Here is a 17,697-nt window from a genome sequence, read left to right on the forward strand (position 1 = left end):
CTCGGGCGCTTTGGCCCCTAAATAAAGAAGCAAGGCCGCGGGGCCCAGGACCCAGGGTGGGACACTGATTTTCTAACGGGAGCCAGAGCCAGAAGGTGAGGCACCAGCTGGTCGGCCCGCCGCCCTCGGGTCTCCCGAGGCGCAGCGAGGCCTGCGGGCGTGGTGGGGGCGGCGCCCCGCCGGGCCGTCCCGCCCGCGCCCAGCGTCCCGGGCCGCTGCGCCCCGCCTTCCCGCTCAGTGCGCAGCGGGCAGAACCGCAGACACCCGGCAGCGTGACCCTGGGCGCCGCCTCCGCCGCCGCCGCCGCAGGCCGAACGGTCGACCAGGTTAGTGCGCCGCGGGCCGGGCCTTGCCCACGGGCTGCTGGGCCCGGCTCCTCCCGGCGGGCGGGCCTAGGCGTTGCCGGCACCGGTGTGGACTTCCCAAGTCACCCATTCGTGGGAGCGACTGACGGACAGGGTAGGGAGGCCACCGGGAGACGGCCAGGGCGTGCGGCTTCCGCGACAAGGGCCAAGCAATGGGGGGGGGGGGGGGGGCGCGTGCGGACGCCGGGATAGAGGGAGATGCTGTGCACGGAGAGCAGTGAGCCAGGCGTGATGTCTCCTTTTCTCTCTTGTCTCGGGGAGGGGAGGTGCCCCGCCCCAAGCCGCCCAGGAGCTTACCTCGCCTGCATCTGGAACCAGTACCTAGTTCCCCTGAGCCTCCAGGTTGCTTTATCGGGTCTCCTTTGTGGTTCTTTTCGCCTTTTATCTTGTACTTTCATTTTTGGTGTGTACGTCTAGGCTCCACGTAGGCTCTTAAGTTACACGAGGGCAAAGCCCCTGTCGGACTTCTCAGGTACTCGGTAGTACTCAAGTGAGCAATTGAATGAATGAGTGAGTTTCTATGAGGGAGAACTGGTGAATTAATGAATGAGTACACATGAAGTAGAGCTGAATGAAGGAATACATGAATGGATATAAATACACACGACAAGGAGACAGTGGTGACACGGGCTTACAACTCTTATCTTCTGGTAGTTTCCCAAAAGCTGTGTGAATGTGGCACTCTTGTAAATGGAGTCATTCTGACTGTGGCTACTTAAAAGTTCTATTCTATGCTGTTTCAAAAGAAAATAATCACCAGAAGCACCCCCTCATATTTCCACTCTAAGTAGATTCTCCTATATGCATTACTTAAAGCAAAGTATGCCTAGGCTTTTTTTTTTTTTCTTGAATTTTGTTTTCTACTTTGGAGAATCATTGTCACTATAATATTATTTAATGTATTTCTGAAAGATAAGGATGAATCTGAAGGTAGTACCACATGACTCTGCTTTTAGTAACTTGTTTGTAAAACCAGATGTCTCTTTGAATTCAGGATGGTGGAGGATCTTGTCTGTCTTCCTGAGACAAGTGCTGGCTGGTTTGTGGGTGACCGTAGAAGGCTGAATATAGTTCAGAGAGGAAAAGAGAGACATTTATCGGTGTGCAGACACTTTGGAAGTGACATAGGTTGAGCCTGCTTTAATTCGATTGGTCACTGCATCACTTCTAGGTTTCCAGACCCAGGTTTCAGAAAAGCTGGATGACTTTAGATGTGTTACTTGATCTCTTTAGGTCTCAGTTTCTTAATCTCCAAGATGCAGGAGGTTAGGTAGGGCCCCTTCTTGAGTTAGACTTCTAGGATTCTCTTTTATCGGTTAAAAGATGAAATTGCAGGTGATTTCATGAAGCCTGCTCACTTCAGCTGCTCCTCTTGGGATTCTGCAGAATTTTGGCTCCACTGTTTTCTCTGCAGATTCCAACTCATTCCTCATCCTCTCCACATCTGCTACAAAAGGACCTGGGAGCTTGAGATGAGAATTATAGACTCTGGGCTGGAGGGGAGAAAGAAGGGCAAGATTGTTTTGTGCATGGTCCTGGGTCTAACTTGTTTCCAATACAACCAGCCTGACAATGCCGTATATTTTCAGTATATCTAGGGAGTTATATCACTATTAATTTGCCTGGATTTGAGATTAGTTATCATAGATCACAACATTTTGGAAACGGAAGGACCTTAGAGATTTTTAAAAGGCACTTAAAAAGTCATTTTACGTACGTATTGGAATATTTCTTGCATGCTACATTTCACAAACACAAAGTCCCAAACATGTTAAGTAAAGTAAAGTTAATGTTACCTACTTCAGTTCTTTCAAGTCTATTGGGAGAAGTGAAGTCAAACATGGTGCTTGGTGAAAAAGACCAACTTTCTCTGATTCTTTTCTCAAAGATCCAATTATGGGGTCACATGTGGTTCCGGCATGGAATGTAACAGAGGTGATGTTTATGGGGCACTGACCACTCACCAAGCACTGTTATATTTAACCTTTTTACTTGTATTGCCCCATTTATTCCTCGCTATAAACCTAAGTGCTAGGTACAGTTGTAATCCCTATTCAACCTTCCTAAATGGAAACAGTGCTTGGGAAATGGGAAAGTCAGGCATTCAAAACACAGGTAGATGGAGGCAGGATTTCTGCCAGAAATATAGACAATCCCTGCTAGGAAAGCCTTGTAATGTTGTCAAATGTGGTCTCTGTGTGTGTTCCAGGTAGTATATTAAACTCTTGGGCATTGTGGGTAAGTAAATTTAGAATGGGAGCTCAGGGGTGGAATGATTAAGACTGAACTATAGAGAATTGTTTGTTTTATCATTTTGAAAATTATTGAGTTCCATTGGTACTCTAGACTCTGATATTTTGACCTAGATGCACATGCATCCTAATTTTAAACGTGTTCAGATTTAACAATCCAGGGAGTATAAAAAGGATGACATCAAAAGCTATGTGGGTGAGTGGCATCTAAGGGCTTCAAACTCTGAGTACTAAACAGTGTTGTTTCTTGGGCTAGTTGCTGCCTCCCAACCTAATGACAACTCCTAATGCAGACAGAGTACAATGCCTACCTCAGTGTAATGTAGGGGCAGAAATGTGAGACGAATTTCCAGCACGCTTATAATTAATTGACAAGTGCAAAAGCGGAAAAGAGGGGCCCATAAAGTAACTGGGAAATGATTTTGTTTCTTCTTTGTCAGTCAAGTTTAGTCTCATAGAAGGCAGAGGCCAATTGCGGCTGCTCGAAAAACAGAGAGCCAGTGCCAGTTTGACTTAGCTCAGGAGGCTGAAACTTTCTGCCCTGAAGGCCGGTGTGATGGAATAGACCTTCCCATTGCTCACAATATTACGAAAAAAAACATTAAAGCAACAATTTTTATTACTTGCCCTGGAGCTAGAGCTTTAAAATATACTTGCTTCTCCCCCTGCCCTCCCTAAGCCACTTAGGTTTTAAAAACAAACAACCCATTCATGTGTTTGCTACATCAGATTATTAGTCCTTTTCTTTATCCCTGGGCCCTGTTTCTTTAATGCAGCTAAGAAGGAGGACTGGTGTGCTTCTAGATCTATGGAATTTTTCTTTAGTTATTCTTTTACTCAGCGCATATTAATTTCAGTAAACATTTAATGAGTGCGTACTGTGTGCCAGGTAAAGATGAATGAGATACCGAGTTTATGTAGGAAAGTGACGCATCCACAAAGAATTGCAGCACAGGGTGATGTGGAAGTAGTGGCCACTCATTCTCCCAGGAGAGAGGTATGGTCAGAATTTAGGAAGACTTCACAGAGCAGGTGAATTTTGAACTGGATTTCGAAGGCCGAAAGCCAAGAGGAGGGAGAAGGGTGTTTGTTCTAAGCACAGAGAACTACATGGGCAAAGAAATGGAGGCAGTCTGAGCGTGGCACTCCCAGGGGGAGACGGGTTGGGTGCGTCTGTAGTAAAGAGGTCTTGTGAGGTTGGGGCCAGAGAAGGAAGGTCCTTGAATGTCATGTTTTTCAGGCTTTATCACAGCCTAGATAATCTTTAAGAGTTTTTAAGCTGAATTTTTAAGCAGAGGAGTGCTATGATTGGATTTCCTTTAGAAAATAGCTCCAGCAATAGTATTTCAGAGGAACTAGAGAGGGAAAAGCCAAGGAGGCCAGAAGAAAGTGAGGATGATGTTGCTATAGTCCAAATGAAATAGAATAAGGGTGTAAACTAGTGTAAGTTGGAGAGATATTCAGAATATAGGGAAGGCAGGATTTAATGACTAGCTGCATATGGGAAATAAGGTTGAAAATAATTCTGAGGTTTTGGAATTGCTTACCTGGGTGGATGGAGATGCCACTAATGAGGGTAATGAACACCAGATGAGGAAGAGGTTCTGGCAGAAAGACAGTGAGACAACTTTGGAACATCCAGGGGAGATCCCTGGTGTACAGCCTTGACTGTAGCTGTACTGTGACGTCATATATAGCCAAGACTGGCCAAACTTTACGACAGGTCCACAGTCTAAAAAGACAGATCTGTTCAATAAAACACTTAAAAAGAAGGAAAAAAACCACATTAGACTTAACTAATGAGCCTTATATTTCAGGTGAGATCTTTAGAACTCTAAATATTATGTAAGTTCTAGTGAAGGAACAAAGTTAGATACTCAGACAATGAGGGGTTATTATAAACCACCAAGAGAAACCAAAACAGAGCAACACAGACAGGAGTGGTTGAAAGGCACAAAGATGAGCAAATGGCAGGAGTGTAGCAGAGAGGACTGGTTGCTTAAAGCACAGGTATAGGCAGATTTGGAATACAGAGAGGAAATTTGAGCTGGCTCTTCCAAAGAACGTATTTCTTTAGTGGTAAGAATATCACAAGCTTTGCTTTCTCATCTTATTCACCTTGTCAGGGAGAGACAGATAGGTGATTGTTTCGAGGTGCTGTGCAGAGGGTTTGATCTTATTTTGCAGAGAAGGTGTTGGGAGACTTTGAACTAAGGGAAGAATAACAAGTAGAGTGAGATAAAATGAAAAGGATAATGATTAGGAGGAATTGTCAGAACTTTTAACGAATTCTGTGAGAAACAGTTGCTAACAGAGAAAAAGTTAGATTGATGTAGTGTTCTCTTAGGGTCGTGGCATTAGACTTGCTTGGAAAAAAGGGTATATTAGCATAGCACCTTATATTTAAAGATAATTTTTATATGAACCCTCAGAAGCATGTGCAGGCAGGCACTATTATCTTTCTTTTGTAAACTGAAAATCTGGGTATTAAGGAGGCTGTAGTTTGCCTCAGATCCCATAACTGGCAAGAACTCTAGGCCTTCTGAGTTTCAGCCCACTGCTCTGTCCATTGTATCGGAACCTTGCTTTGCCTTGGAACCTTGGCGTTTTACAATGAGTCCCCTCCACCTCCCACCATGTCCATCATGTAAAAGTAAGACTAAAGCAGTTGATATTTGAAGGCCAACAGAGCCAAGATCTCTGGGGAGACAAGGCAGTGGTGGAAAGGATCCTTAGCACCAACTCTGCTATGTGCAGTAGGGATGGTTACGAAGGGTTGTATATAGAGAATTGCTGTGGAAATCAAATAATACTTAAAATGTAATAGGAGAGTTTGCAATATAAAAAAATCTTGGGACTAAATCTTCCAAGAGGCAAATAACCTCTTTACAAAGTGAACTATTAATCATTCCTTAACATATTATCTGGATAAATCCAGACTTTCAATATGGGGTTTGCTTAAAGCAAGATACATCTGCAGTAAGCTATGTCTACATTGATCGTATTATATGTGAAGACTTTTCCAAGTTGAGTATCAAGTAAGAAAATGGGGACCTGGACCTGGATCCCCTAATTATTTGAGGCCATTTACAGCACATGGAACGTAATGATTTTCAATTAAATCCATCTAGCTACCTTTGCTTCTTATGAAGCACCTACAGGTAGGACACTGGCCACAGCTCAGCTGGGAAATGGAGAGAAAAGCCCAGCACTGGCACTGCCCCTGGTGGGACCCACAAGAGACAGTCATCAGTGTAAATCCGTCAACATAGTGGGCCGGAGTGGGAAAACCAGAAACCTTTACGGACCTTGAGTTCCACATCATTATTAAAAAGAAACCAAGTGTAATTCAAAGCAAAGAGCATTATACCAGATCTAGAGTTGATAAAAGATAAAATCTATAAGGAAGACAGAATAGCTGTGACATTTTATGGGCCAGGCATTTAAACATATTTATCTTCAAAGAATATAAAGGAAATGGTCAGAAGTATGAGAAAATGACCAAAACAATTAAAAAAAATTAATTTTTATTAGAGTATAGTTGATTTACTATGTTGTGTTAGTTTCTGCTGTACAGCGAAGTGAATCAGTTATACATATACATGTATCCACTCTTTTTTTAGATTCTTTTCCCATATAGGCCATTACAGAGTATTGAGTAGAGTTCCCTTTGCTATACAGTCGGTCCTTATTGGTTATCTCTTTTATATATAATAGTGTGTATATGTCAATCCCAGTCTCACAGTTTATCCCTTCCTCCCTTCCCCCTTGGTAACCATAGTTTGTTTGCTACATCTGTGACTCTCTTTCTGTTTGTAAATAAGTTCATTTGTAGCCTTTTTTTAGATTCCACATATAAGCAATAACATATGATATTTGTCTTTCTCTGTCTGACTTGACCAAAACAATTTATAGGAGACTTTAAGATCTGTTGTTTATACGACAGATCAAGCAGACAAAAGCCAAATGGTAAGATTTGAATAATATAATTCATGAGGTTGAAGAATATAATTCATAAGGGTGAACAGGGATATAGAAAGTTTCAATAATATGGTATATTAAAGGTTTATCAAAAAGTTCTTTATGTTATATATGAATATATATGTGTAAGATATATGATTATATATGTATATATATGGTCTCTTATTCACAAAAAATTCATTTCTTCTTCAAGCATTTATGAAAGATTGTAAAAAACGTTTAACGAAGAATTCAGTGAATTCGAGAGGCCTGCTGGTCTTGTGCCTTGATCCTCTGGTTTAAGCCCATGTTTTCAATTAGCTTTGTAATTGATTGAAATGGTAAAGAGAAAACATCTTCTCTTTCACGATGCTGTCAAGTGGCTCATAGAATGAATCTTCCACCTTCATATGTCCCTTTTGTTTCCAGAACATCGTTTTGAGGTTCTTTTACCATTATCAATACTTTGGATCTATGTTATCTGTGACTCATCTGAAGATGCATTTGTTACATTTGTTTAGTGTTCTAAATCATTAATACCGTGTGTACTGTATCGCAAAATTTACCATCTGAAGCATCTGGCTGTTCTTTTATAGGGTTTTTCTTTTCATTAGCTTTTCTGAGATAAGCCTTACAGAAAACCAGGGGCCATAGGAAGACGAGGGAATGAACGGAGGATCCCAAACCCCAGTTAAGTTCTTTGGGAAGCAGAGGGCAAATCGTGGAAGTCAGCACTCTTCAGACTTCATTCCACGACTTATTCAGCCTAAATTTTAGGGTTTACCACTTAAACTAACCATCACTAGCACCCTGTATTTGCTGTAGTTTAACAGTTAAGAAAATAGGATCGGAAGTCGGTTTCTTGGGTTCAGATTTCAGCTCTGTCACCAACACTTGTGTGACCTTGGACCAATTACATATCCTCTCTATGCCTCAGTTTCTTCCTTTGTAAAATGGGAAAACTAATTATAACTATCAGTGGTAGGCAGAATAATGTCCTCCCCCAAAGATGCCCATGCCCTAATCCCTGGAACCTGTGAATATGATAGGTTATGTGGCAAAGGAGAATTAAGGCTGTGGATGGAATTAAGATTGCTCATTATCTGACTTGAAATCCATATCCTGGATTATGTGGTGGGCCTAATTAACAGTGGGAGAGGGGGGCAGAAGAGGATCAGAGAGTTAGGGTGATGTGACTATGGAAGAACGGCCAGAGAGATGCAATGTTGTCAGCTTTGAAGATGGAGGAAGGAGGCCATGAGACAAGGAATATGGGTGGCCGTTAGGATCTGAAAAAGGCAAAGATCCTTCCCTAGAGCCCCCGGAAGGAATGCAGCCCAGCCAACACTTTGATTTTACCTGGTGAGTCCAGTGCTGGATTTCTGACCTACAGAACTGTAAGATAATAACTTTGTATTGTTTAAGCCACCAATTTTGTGGTAATTTGTTACAGCAGCAATAGAAAACCAATGCATTATCCTCTAGGTTTGCTGTAGGGTTAAGAAATATAAACATTTAGGACAGGCCTGCTCAGTCAATATTAGGCACTATCATCATTAGTTTTTTCATTGGTATGTTCCCTCCTGTCTTTGCACCTTTGTAATAGCTGTTTTGTGATTACCTGAAATTGTTGGAAATCACCCCCCTCCTTCCCCAAGACTGTGGCCTTAGGAGTTTCTCACTCTCAAGGTAGGCCATACTCAGTCTCCAGCAATTTGTCAAAATTACTGTTGAGGTATTCCTAGACTTTATGGGTCCAGTGGCTTCTGCTCCAGATAAGCAGGTCTGGGCTGTGACTCTCTGGATTTTCCTGTCTCTCTAGATTTTAGAGTGGTGGTTTGCTTTGCACTCTCACGTCTCTGCTCCAAGGAGTCATTGGTTTTCAGTTTGCTCATTTTATTCGTTGCTGTAAGGACAGGAGTGATGACGGAAGTGAGCTCAGTGCTCTCATTGCCATGTGGCTCTAAAGAGCTCCTCTGTTCTCAAGAGATCTCTAGCTCTACACTTGACGTTCTTCTGATTTCTGTTCTCTGGTTTTCAACTCATCAATTTCATTCCCAAATATGCTTTCTGGGTTTTCTATTTTGGTTAATGGCATCTCAATCTGTGAGATAGTAGGTAATGTGATGTATCTGAAATATAGGGTACGAAACAGGATCAAAATCTGGGAGGTTAGCCTTAACTCTTCCCTTTTCCTCATCTTCCCACATTATTAAGTCACCAAATGCTGTTGTGCCTACCTGTGATAGCACCTGAAATTTTCTTTTTTTTTTTTATCCCCCCATCCTTTCTATCACGACTCTAGTCACATCCGTTATTGTCTCTTGCCTTGGCCAGGCAGAATTTTTTAAATTACTTCGTCTTCCACACTGCTTCAAGAGCTGGATCATAGGCTCAATCATATTACTTCCCTTCTCAAAAGACCTACATTTTGAGAAATTGTCTGCGGAATAAAGTCTAAACTCCTAATAAAGTCTAAACTCCTAATATGGCATTAAAATGTATTTCTCGGTACGTTCCTGGTGCATTCACTTACTGTATTAGTTCGCTAGGCCTGACAAAACAAAATACCATAGAGTGGGTGGCTTAAACAGTAGAAATGTATTTTTTCCACAGTTCTAGAGGCTGGACGTCCAAGATCAAGGTGTCAGCAGGTTTGATTTCTTCTGAGGCTTCTCTCCTTGGCTTGCAGATGTCCATCTTCTTGCTGTTTCCTCACATGGTCATTTTCTTTCTGTTCGTGTGCATCCCTGGTGTCTCTGTGTGTCCAAATGTCCTCTTCTTATAAGGACCTCAGTCAGATTGTATTAGCCCCACCCCCCGTGCCCTCATTTTAACTTAATTACCTCTTTAAAGTCCTTATCTCCAAATATAGTCACATTCTGCGGTACTGGGTAGTAGAGCTTAAACATATAAACTGTGGTGGGGCACGATTCAGCCCATAACACCTACTAGATCCCTCCATGTATTCTATATGTGTGTATCAGATCACATCATGAGTGCACATCACGACCTGGGAAGATTTGAAAAATACTGATTCCTGGCCCCCACCTAACCCTGTGGGTTCTGAATCACTGTCTGAAATGGGACTGGGAATACACTTCTTGTATGCATGTGTATGTTTAAATTTCTCCCTAGTGCTTTATAATACTTCAGCTTTTTATACGCCAGAATTTTTTTTAAAATCATTTCTGGGGAACATATTATAAATGTTCACATCTTTGCTCATGGTTGTTCTTTAAATACCCTTCCCACCATATAACTATGCAAATTCGTCTATCCTGCAAGGCTGAGCTGGAATATCATCTTCTCCGTTATTGCTTCCTTGTTCTCTCCTGTGATAATCCTGCAATACTTTGTCATTCCAGTTGACCCTTGAACAACTTGGGGGTTAGGGGCACCAACCCCACAGCAGTCGGCAATCCGAGAGTAACTTTACAGTTAGCCCCACCCGTCTGTGGTTTTGCATCCTCAGATTCAGCTAACCTTCGATCCTGTAGTACCTGCAGTATTGATTGAAAAAAATCCACATATAAGTGGACAGACACAGTTCATACCCGTGTTGTTCAAGGGTCAACTGTACTTTATCGTTAGTACCTGAGAATCTGTTTCCTTTTGTCTCAGTATCGCAGTCATTTGCCTTCCTCTTTCACTGGCTTCCTAAGGCCTAGGACGACATATTCTTTATCTCTGTATATCTGAAACAGTTGCAGTTGTTCTGAGCATAATAGGTAGTCAATCAATGTCTGTGGTATGAATAAATGAATGAACTCATTAATAAATGCTAATAATTTTCTTATGACTTTTTATCCAGTGGAGACCATTGGATAAAACAAATAAGCTTATCCAATGTAAAACTAGTGGCAAATTTTTATTCTTGAATTGAGCATCCTTAACATGATACATGAACAATAGTCTTCATGTATATTTCCAATTTAGGACTTTAAACATGTAAAATTTTTTCTTGAAGAAGGTATTTGATAATAGGAAGAGGATATAGCGAAGGCATCATAACAATTTATGATAATTTGTGATAATTCATAATAATTTATGATAATGACAATATTTTTTTGCTTTGCATTTTCAAGGCAGAGTGTGGATGGTTCAGTTCTTAAAGATGAACGGATTCCCTAGTGTCCAGTTGTGGTGTATCCTTGTTTATCCTCCCGATCAAGAACTGCTGCCTTATAGGGGGTATGTTAAGGTGGAATTGTCTATTCGCTGAGCTAATAATAAGCTGTGTTTTCCTGGGTCAGTGAATAACAGAAACAGTTCTCGAAATAATTACATCAGCTGAGACCCAACTTCCAGGCAAGGATCAAGAGTCTGACTTTTCCTTTGTGTTAGTTTTCCCCAAACTACTAAAATTTCTAGAGATGGAGTAATTGCCTCTCAAATAATTTCTCCAAAGCCTTTTCTGAACCAGAGCAGGCAGTGACAGAGATTGGCAGGGGAAGGACTGATGTCTGCTCATGAGGGGAAGAATGACACTGCCTTGAAAACACAAATGAGCCTTTGGATGTGGAAATTGACAAGGCTCAGAGAGCCCCGAAACATCTTTAGAAACTGAGCCCAGCGGAATAATGGGAGGCTGTGTTCTGGCTTGGCATGGGAGCCTGTCTGGCACAGACTACACTGTAAACAACTCAAACATTTCAAACATTTGCATCTGCATACATGACATTAGATTCTCAAAATGTCCAATTAAACACTTCCTCAGCTGACCTGGTGTCAGCCTGGCCTTTCTGATGGGGAAGGAGTTTCAGCTGATACTGTTGTATGCTCTTCCTCTCTGGACCCAATCTTGTCCTTCTTGTTCAGACACAATTCTTCTTAAGGGAATTCCCTGGTGGCCCAGTGGTTAGGACTCAGTGCTTACGCTGCCGTGGCCCAGGTTCAATCCCTGGTTGGGGAACTAAGGTGCGCAAGCCACGTGGCATGGCCGTGTGTGGCTGAACCACACTGACTCCATTTTGTCATCTCCATCTTAGGTCCACAGCCCTCCCCCCTCCCCTTTCTGTGTGACTCAGCGTTAGCTTAACTTACAAGGGTATGTTCCCCATCAACTTTTACCCTTGTCTTCATCTGATGTGGAAACTGGAAGAATGCCTTATGCTGACACAGATGGTTAATGGTCCTGAGATCCCTGGGGGAGGGGAAAATCCCCGGTCCCCGTCGGTGTGGTCATGCTTCTCACTTGGTAGTCAGATTCCGTGTTTAGCTCTGGCCCCTTTAGATCCCCCGGTACCCCTTTCCATGGTGCAAAGTGCAGCTGCGAATGCCTCTGCATCATCCCGTCGGCCTGATCCTTCCTGCCTGTGTGTACGTTACCCACGACAAACTTCATAATTGCACTTTATGGAATTGCCTGCTTTGTTTTTCTGTCTCAAAGTTCCTTGTCAGTTTGGAGGATATTATTCAGTATCTCTGCCTCCCAATAATTGGTACAGTATGGAGAGAGAATTTGGCTTTGGAAAGGAGGGTGAGCACTTCTTTCACTGGGACGTGAGCTGAGAAGAGCGGTATAGATAAAGGGATAGAAGGGTTACGAGTTGAGGACGAAGAAAGCCAAGTCATCTCATGGTCGTAATATCGTATTCTCAGTTATGTAGAAGAGAAGAGCTTTTGCTGAGCATGAGGGGAGTAGGGGTTGAATCTGGGGCTTAAGGAGAGTGGAAAAACTTTGTAGCAGCTGCTGTGGGGAATTTGATAGGGGTCAGTTGAAGATAAATATAAGGGTTGCTGAGCAATGCAAGTGACCCAGCTGAGATCAGACAGCCTTTAGTTCATATGGAGATATTTGGCATGATTAAGTAAATGTTGATGATGGTGTTATGCAGCACGTACAGAGAAAGTTCAAAATTAGTTTTGAAGAATTGGCAACTTGGGTGAGGAGGAAAAGCAAAGGTATTCTAAGGTGCTAATGAAAGCATTGTTGGAATCATTAATTACCAGTTGAGGTTTTGAACCAGGATTAATCTGAAATGGTGAGTTGGGTGGATAGAAGTACAGTCAGACTGGAGACGAGGAAGTGTCTTAGTTCTGACTGCTGTAAAGCGCCATAGACTGGGAGGCTTATGCACAGCAGAAGTTTACTTCTCACAGTCTGGAGGCTAGAAATCTGAGTTCAAGGTAGCAGCATGGTCAGGTTCTGCTGAGGACCCTCTTCTGGGTTGCAAACTGCCACTTTCTCATAGTGTCCTCACATGGCAAAAGAAGAAGGTGCCCTTTTATAAGGGCACTAATTCCGTTCATGAGGGCTCTACCCTCATGACCTAATTACCTATCAAAGGTCCCACCTCCTAATATCATCACATTATGGTTAGGATTTCAACATATGCATTTTAGGGGGACACATTCAGTCTATTGCAGGAGGCTCTTCACTTAGCCAGTGTCAATCTAGCTGCTTCTCTGTGCCACACATGTGCTGAGTGGTGGGGATACAAGGATGAAGAAAACACAGTTCACTTTAAAAGCTCAAAAGCATTTATTGAGCTTTTACTGTATACTGGGTGGAAAGACATTGATCTTTCCCTTGAAAAGCTTTAAGACTAGTGAGATAGTCTGGATAATTTTGATTCAGATTGCGGTAAACTTTGAAGGGGGTAAGCAGAGGGTGCTAGAAAGTTGTAGAAGAGGACATTCAACACAACCTGTGAGAAGAGGAACCAGGTCATCCTGCTAAGTATCCTCCTACTCCCCAGGATCACCCCCCTACCCCCAGTTATTTGAACATTATATAGAGAGAATGGTGTGTACATGGCACAAGGGTGAATGTCTGAATCTAAATTCAAGTCACTTCATGTTCCTCCTCTGCATTTCATTAGAGGCATTTTGTGGCTTAAATGAGAAAGTGCTTGTTTGAAAAATCTTTGTAAACTGTAATGTTCAGATGATGGTGGTTTCTTTATTTCTCTTTCTATGCTGTATGAATTCTAAGTCTTTTCCAAACTCTAATTTTCAGCCTTATCTCCTCTTTTAAAGTGAATTCCTCTCTATCCCCACGCTTAGCCCACATTTGGTTCTATCTTTCTCTACTGTTCCTAAACCTAAAATGCCCTTCTCTTTTCTCTCCTGGCAACTAAATCTTAACCATTTTTTTTAAAGGCCTGACTGAAGTCCTGCCTCTTTTATGAAGTCCTTCTTAATTATTCAGGTCACCTATATTCTCTTTTTTTTCTTATACTTCATTTTTCACTACTGATTATTTACTCTTTAATTTTTGCTTATCTTTCAGTCTCCACAATGTATTTTATACTTCTGAGGGCAGGAATCCTGACTTTCACTATCTTTATACCATGCATAGTTCTGGTCATATAGGTTTAAATAAATAGTTGGTAGTTAATTACTTGTTAATTGGGAAAAAGTGCTAACCTGCAATAATTGCACTTTGGATATGCTTAGTGAGCTTCTCTTTTCCCCATAGGAATAAATAATTGTGGATTGATTAGACTGACAGATGTGGAAACAATTTAGTCCAATTTAACACAAACCCTTATTGAGTTCTGGAACATATGGCAAGTGCTCAATAAACGTTCATTTGTTCGCTTATTCAGTCAACAAATATTTATTGAGTAGCCACTCTATGCCCCACACTGCGTGAGTTATTGTAATACATGTAACCTATTAGACATTCAGACATTGAGAATCAAAACATGACTATGACATGGTTCTCATCCTTTTCTTTAATAAATTTATTTATTTATTTATTTTTGGCTGCATTGGGTCTTTGTTGCTGCTTGCGGGCTTTCTCTAGTTGTAGCAAGTGGGGGCTACTGTTTGTTGCTGTGCACGGGCTTTTTATTGTGGTGGCTTCTCTTGTTGCGGAGCATGGGCTCTAGGCATGTGGGCTTCAGTAGTTGTGGCTCGTGGGCTCTAGAGCACAGGCTCAGTAATTGTGGCGCTCAGGCTGAGTTGCTCCATGGCATGTGGGATCTTCCCGGACCAGGGGTTGAACCCGTGTCCCCTGCACTGGCAGGTGGATTCTTAGCCACTGCGCCACTAGGGAAGTCCACATGATCCACATCCTTAATTTGCTTTGCTTAAATGACCAACGATGACATCATTGGTTGATTATAAGGCATTATAGAAAAGTAAATAGTATGCTGTGGACATACAAAGAAAGGAGCAATTCATTCTGACCTGATAGTTCAGGAAAGGATTCACAGAGGAGATAACATTCAGGAAAAAAATGAAGTGGGCAGGGAGGTAGCTTTGACACTCTTGTTCGCTTTGTTACAATTTTGTATTTTACACAGTGTGTTGTTAAAAATTAACATGCTGGAGAGTTTCCACTTCTGGGAAGATGGGGTAGATGTACTTTTTCCTATTTATCCTGCTAAGTACAACTAAAAAAATGTAAAAACCTATGTCTGTCTGTCTGTCTATCTATCCATCTACCTACCTACCTACCTACCTACCTACCTACTCAAACATAATAAGACTCTGAAAGGTGGAAAGAAGGTAGACCAGCTAGGGATATTGGGACCCAAGTTCCTTGGGTTTTCTTTTTGTGTCATATATCTCAGACTTGGAGCTGAAAAAGCTGGCAACTTGGAAATACCAATGAGTACAGACAAAAAACAAACAAACAAAAAAACCCAACAAAACCTGGCTCTCTCTAGTCAAAGGACCAGGAAAGGGAGAGTCTAGCAAGACAGAAGATTTTTAGAAAGTAATCACTCTATTCCAGTCAAACATTACAGAAAAATATGTAGCCCACTGTGTGACCCATGTCAACAAAGACTGAGTGGATAGCTTAGACTTCTACCCATCTATCCACTCAAAAAAGACTGAGTGGATAGCTTAGGCAGGGTATCCCAACATGCCTCCTGGGTGGTGTCACAGAAGACCAAGCAGGGAGTCAGGACTTTCATACCCACCAGCCACTAATGAGCCTCCCCAGCCCCAGCCCCACCTGTAGAGTAAGTAGAGACCATGTGGGGAGCGGGGACTATGACCCATTTGGCAACAATGTACCCCTCCACTTACCTGCTGGCATGGTGTCAGAGGGGATATCCTGGAGAGTCAGTACTTTCACCATTGTCAGCAGTAGTGAGACCGTCTCACTACATAGTTAGTGAAGACCACGTGGGGTATCTGAAACTCCAGTCCTCCTTCAGAATTTATAAGGAGACCCCGCTCTTTGAGTGTCTGTGGAGGCCAAGTGGGGAACCTGCACTGCTACCTCCACTGACAGTGTTGCAGCAGCAACATCTCCAACCCACTTCCTCCACTGCAGTGGTATCAGAAGAAACCAGCTAAAATAGGAGGTTTCAAAAAGATCCAGAGTCTCATAATGCAACAATGTCTGTGTTTCAGTTGAAAATCACTTGTCGTAACAAAAGAGCCAGGGAGATCTCAAACTGAATGAAAAAAGAAAATCAATCAATGCCAATACCAAGATGACAGAAATTTTAGAATTATCTGACAAGGACTTTAACACAGCCAGATAACAATGCTTTAATGAGCAATTACAAACATGCTTGAAACAGATGAAAAAATAGAAAGCCTCAGGGAAAAATAGAAAGTCTCAGTAAAGAAATAGAAGATATAAAGAAAAATCTAATGGAAATTTTATATATGAAAAATACTATAAGCAAAATAAAAATCTCAGTGAATGGCTTCAATGCAGAACAGAGGCGACAGAAGAAGGAATCAGTAAAATGGATGATAGAGCAATAGAAATTGCCCAATCTGACCAACAGGGAAAAAACAGACTGGAAAAATAAAGGAACAGAGCCTCAGGAGGCCATTGTACTATAAGAAAGATAGTACAACATTCTATTCTAACATTCAACATTCTATTCTAACATTCAACATTCATGCTGTCAGTGTTTCAGGAGAGGAGAAAGAAATCAGAGTTGAAAAAAACTCTCAAAGAAATAATGGCTGCAAACTTCCCAAATTTGATAAGAGACATAAACCTAGAGATTCAAGAAGCTGAGCAAACTTCCAACAGGATAAACTCTACTGGATCTTTGCCAACACACAGCATAATTAAACTTCTGAAAACTAAAGACAAAGAAAAGAACCTTGAAAGCAGCCAGAGCAAAATAACACCTTATCCTTAGGGGAAAAATAATTAGAATGAGAGTATATTTCTCACTAGAGACTATGGAGGTCAGAAGATGATGGCACAGTATTTTCTGGGTGCTGAAAGAAAATAACTGTTAACTTAGATATTATATCCAGCAAAAATATCCTTCAGGAATAAAGGGAAAATCAAGACATACTCAGGTAAAAGAAACAACCTTAAGCAGACCTACCCTAAAAGAATGGCTAAAAGAGTTTCTCTGAACAGAAAGGAAATGCTAAAAGAAGGAATATTAGGAAGGAAAGAAAGAACATGATAAACAAATATGTCAGTAAATACAATTGGCTTTTGTTTTCCTCTTGAGTTTTCTTAATTATGTTTGATGATTGAGGTGAAAACTGTTAACACTCTCTAAATGTGATTCTAAATGTATGTAGAGAAAATATTTAAGAAAATTATATTATAAACATGGAGAAGTAAAGGGACATAATAGGTAAGTTTTTTATACATCACTCAAACTGGTAAAATATTTTACCAGTGATGATATATATATGATATATATGATATATAGATGATGTATATATATATATGATGTTACACCTATTACAACCACTAAAAAAGCTATGCAAAGAGGTACACTTGAAAACACTACAGATAATTAAAAATGGAATTCTAAAAAATGTTCAAGTAACTCATAGGCAGGCAGGGGAAAAAAAAACAGAAACAAAAAGCAGAGAGGAAAAATAGAAAACAAAAAGTAAAACAGCAGTGTTAAGTTCTAACATATCAGGAATTACGTTAAATGTAAATGGTGTATATATAGCAATTAAAAAACAGAGACTGGCAGGGACAATTAAAAAAAATGTGCTCCACTGTATACTGTCTACAAGAAACTCATTTCAAATATAACAATATGAGCAGGTTGAAAATAAAAGGATGGAAAACTATAAACAGTTGATTATCATTATTTTTGGTAGCTAATAAAGTTACTATGAATGCTGAATTAGCAAATACTGAACTGCCGCTTCTAAGGGAAATGCAGGGTTAGGTTCCTGTGAGCCTGTGTTCACATTTTTGTCAACTG

At 41.2% G+C, this 17,697-nt stretch overlaps 1 protein-coding gene across 1 annotated transcript in view; it reads left to right on the top strand.

Moving 5' to 3' along the window:
- The first annotated feature begins 274 nt into the window (after positions 1-274).
- CPQ (carboxypeptidase Q) overlaps positions 275-17,697 on the top strand; it is a 463,854-nt gene continuing 446,431 nt past the window's right edge. Inside the window, exon 1 of the mRNA XM_059994940.1 lies at positions 275-459. The gene's annotated coding sequence lies outside the window, so the exon portion shown is untranslated. The remainder of the gene's footprint in view (positions 460-17,697) is intronic.

The sequence above is a fragment of the Delphinus delphis genome, chromosome 17, assembly GCF_949987515.2.
Source record: "Delphinus delphis chromosome 17, mDelDel1.2, whole genome shotgun sequence".
NCBI classification, from domain to species: domain Eukaryota; kingdom Metazoa; phylum Chordata; class Mammalia; order Artiodactyla; family Delphinidae; genus Delphinus; species Delphinus delphis.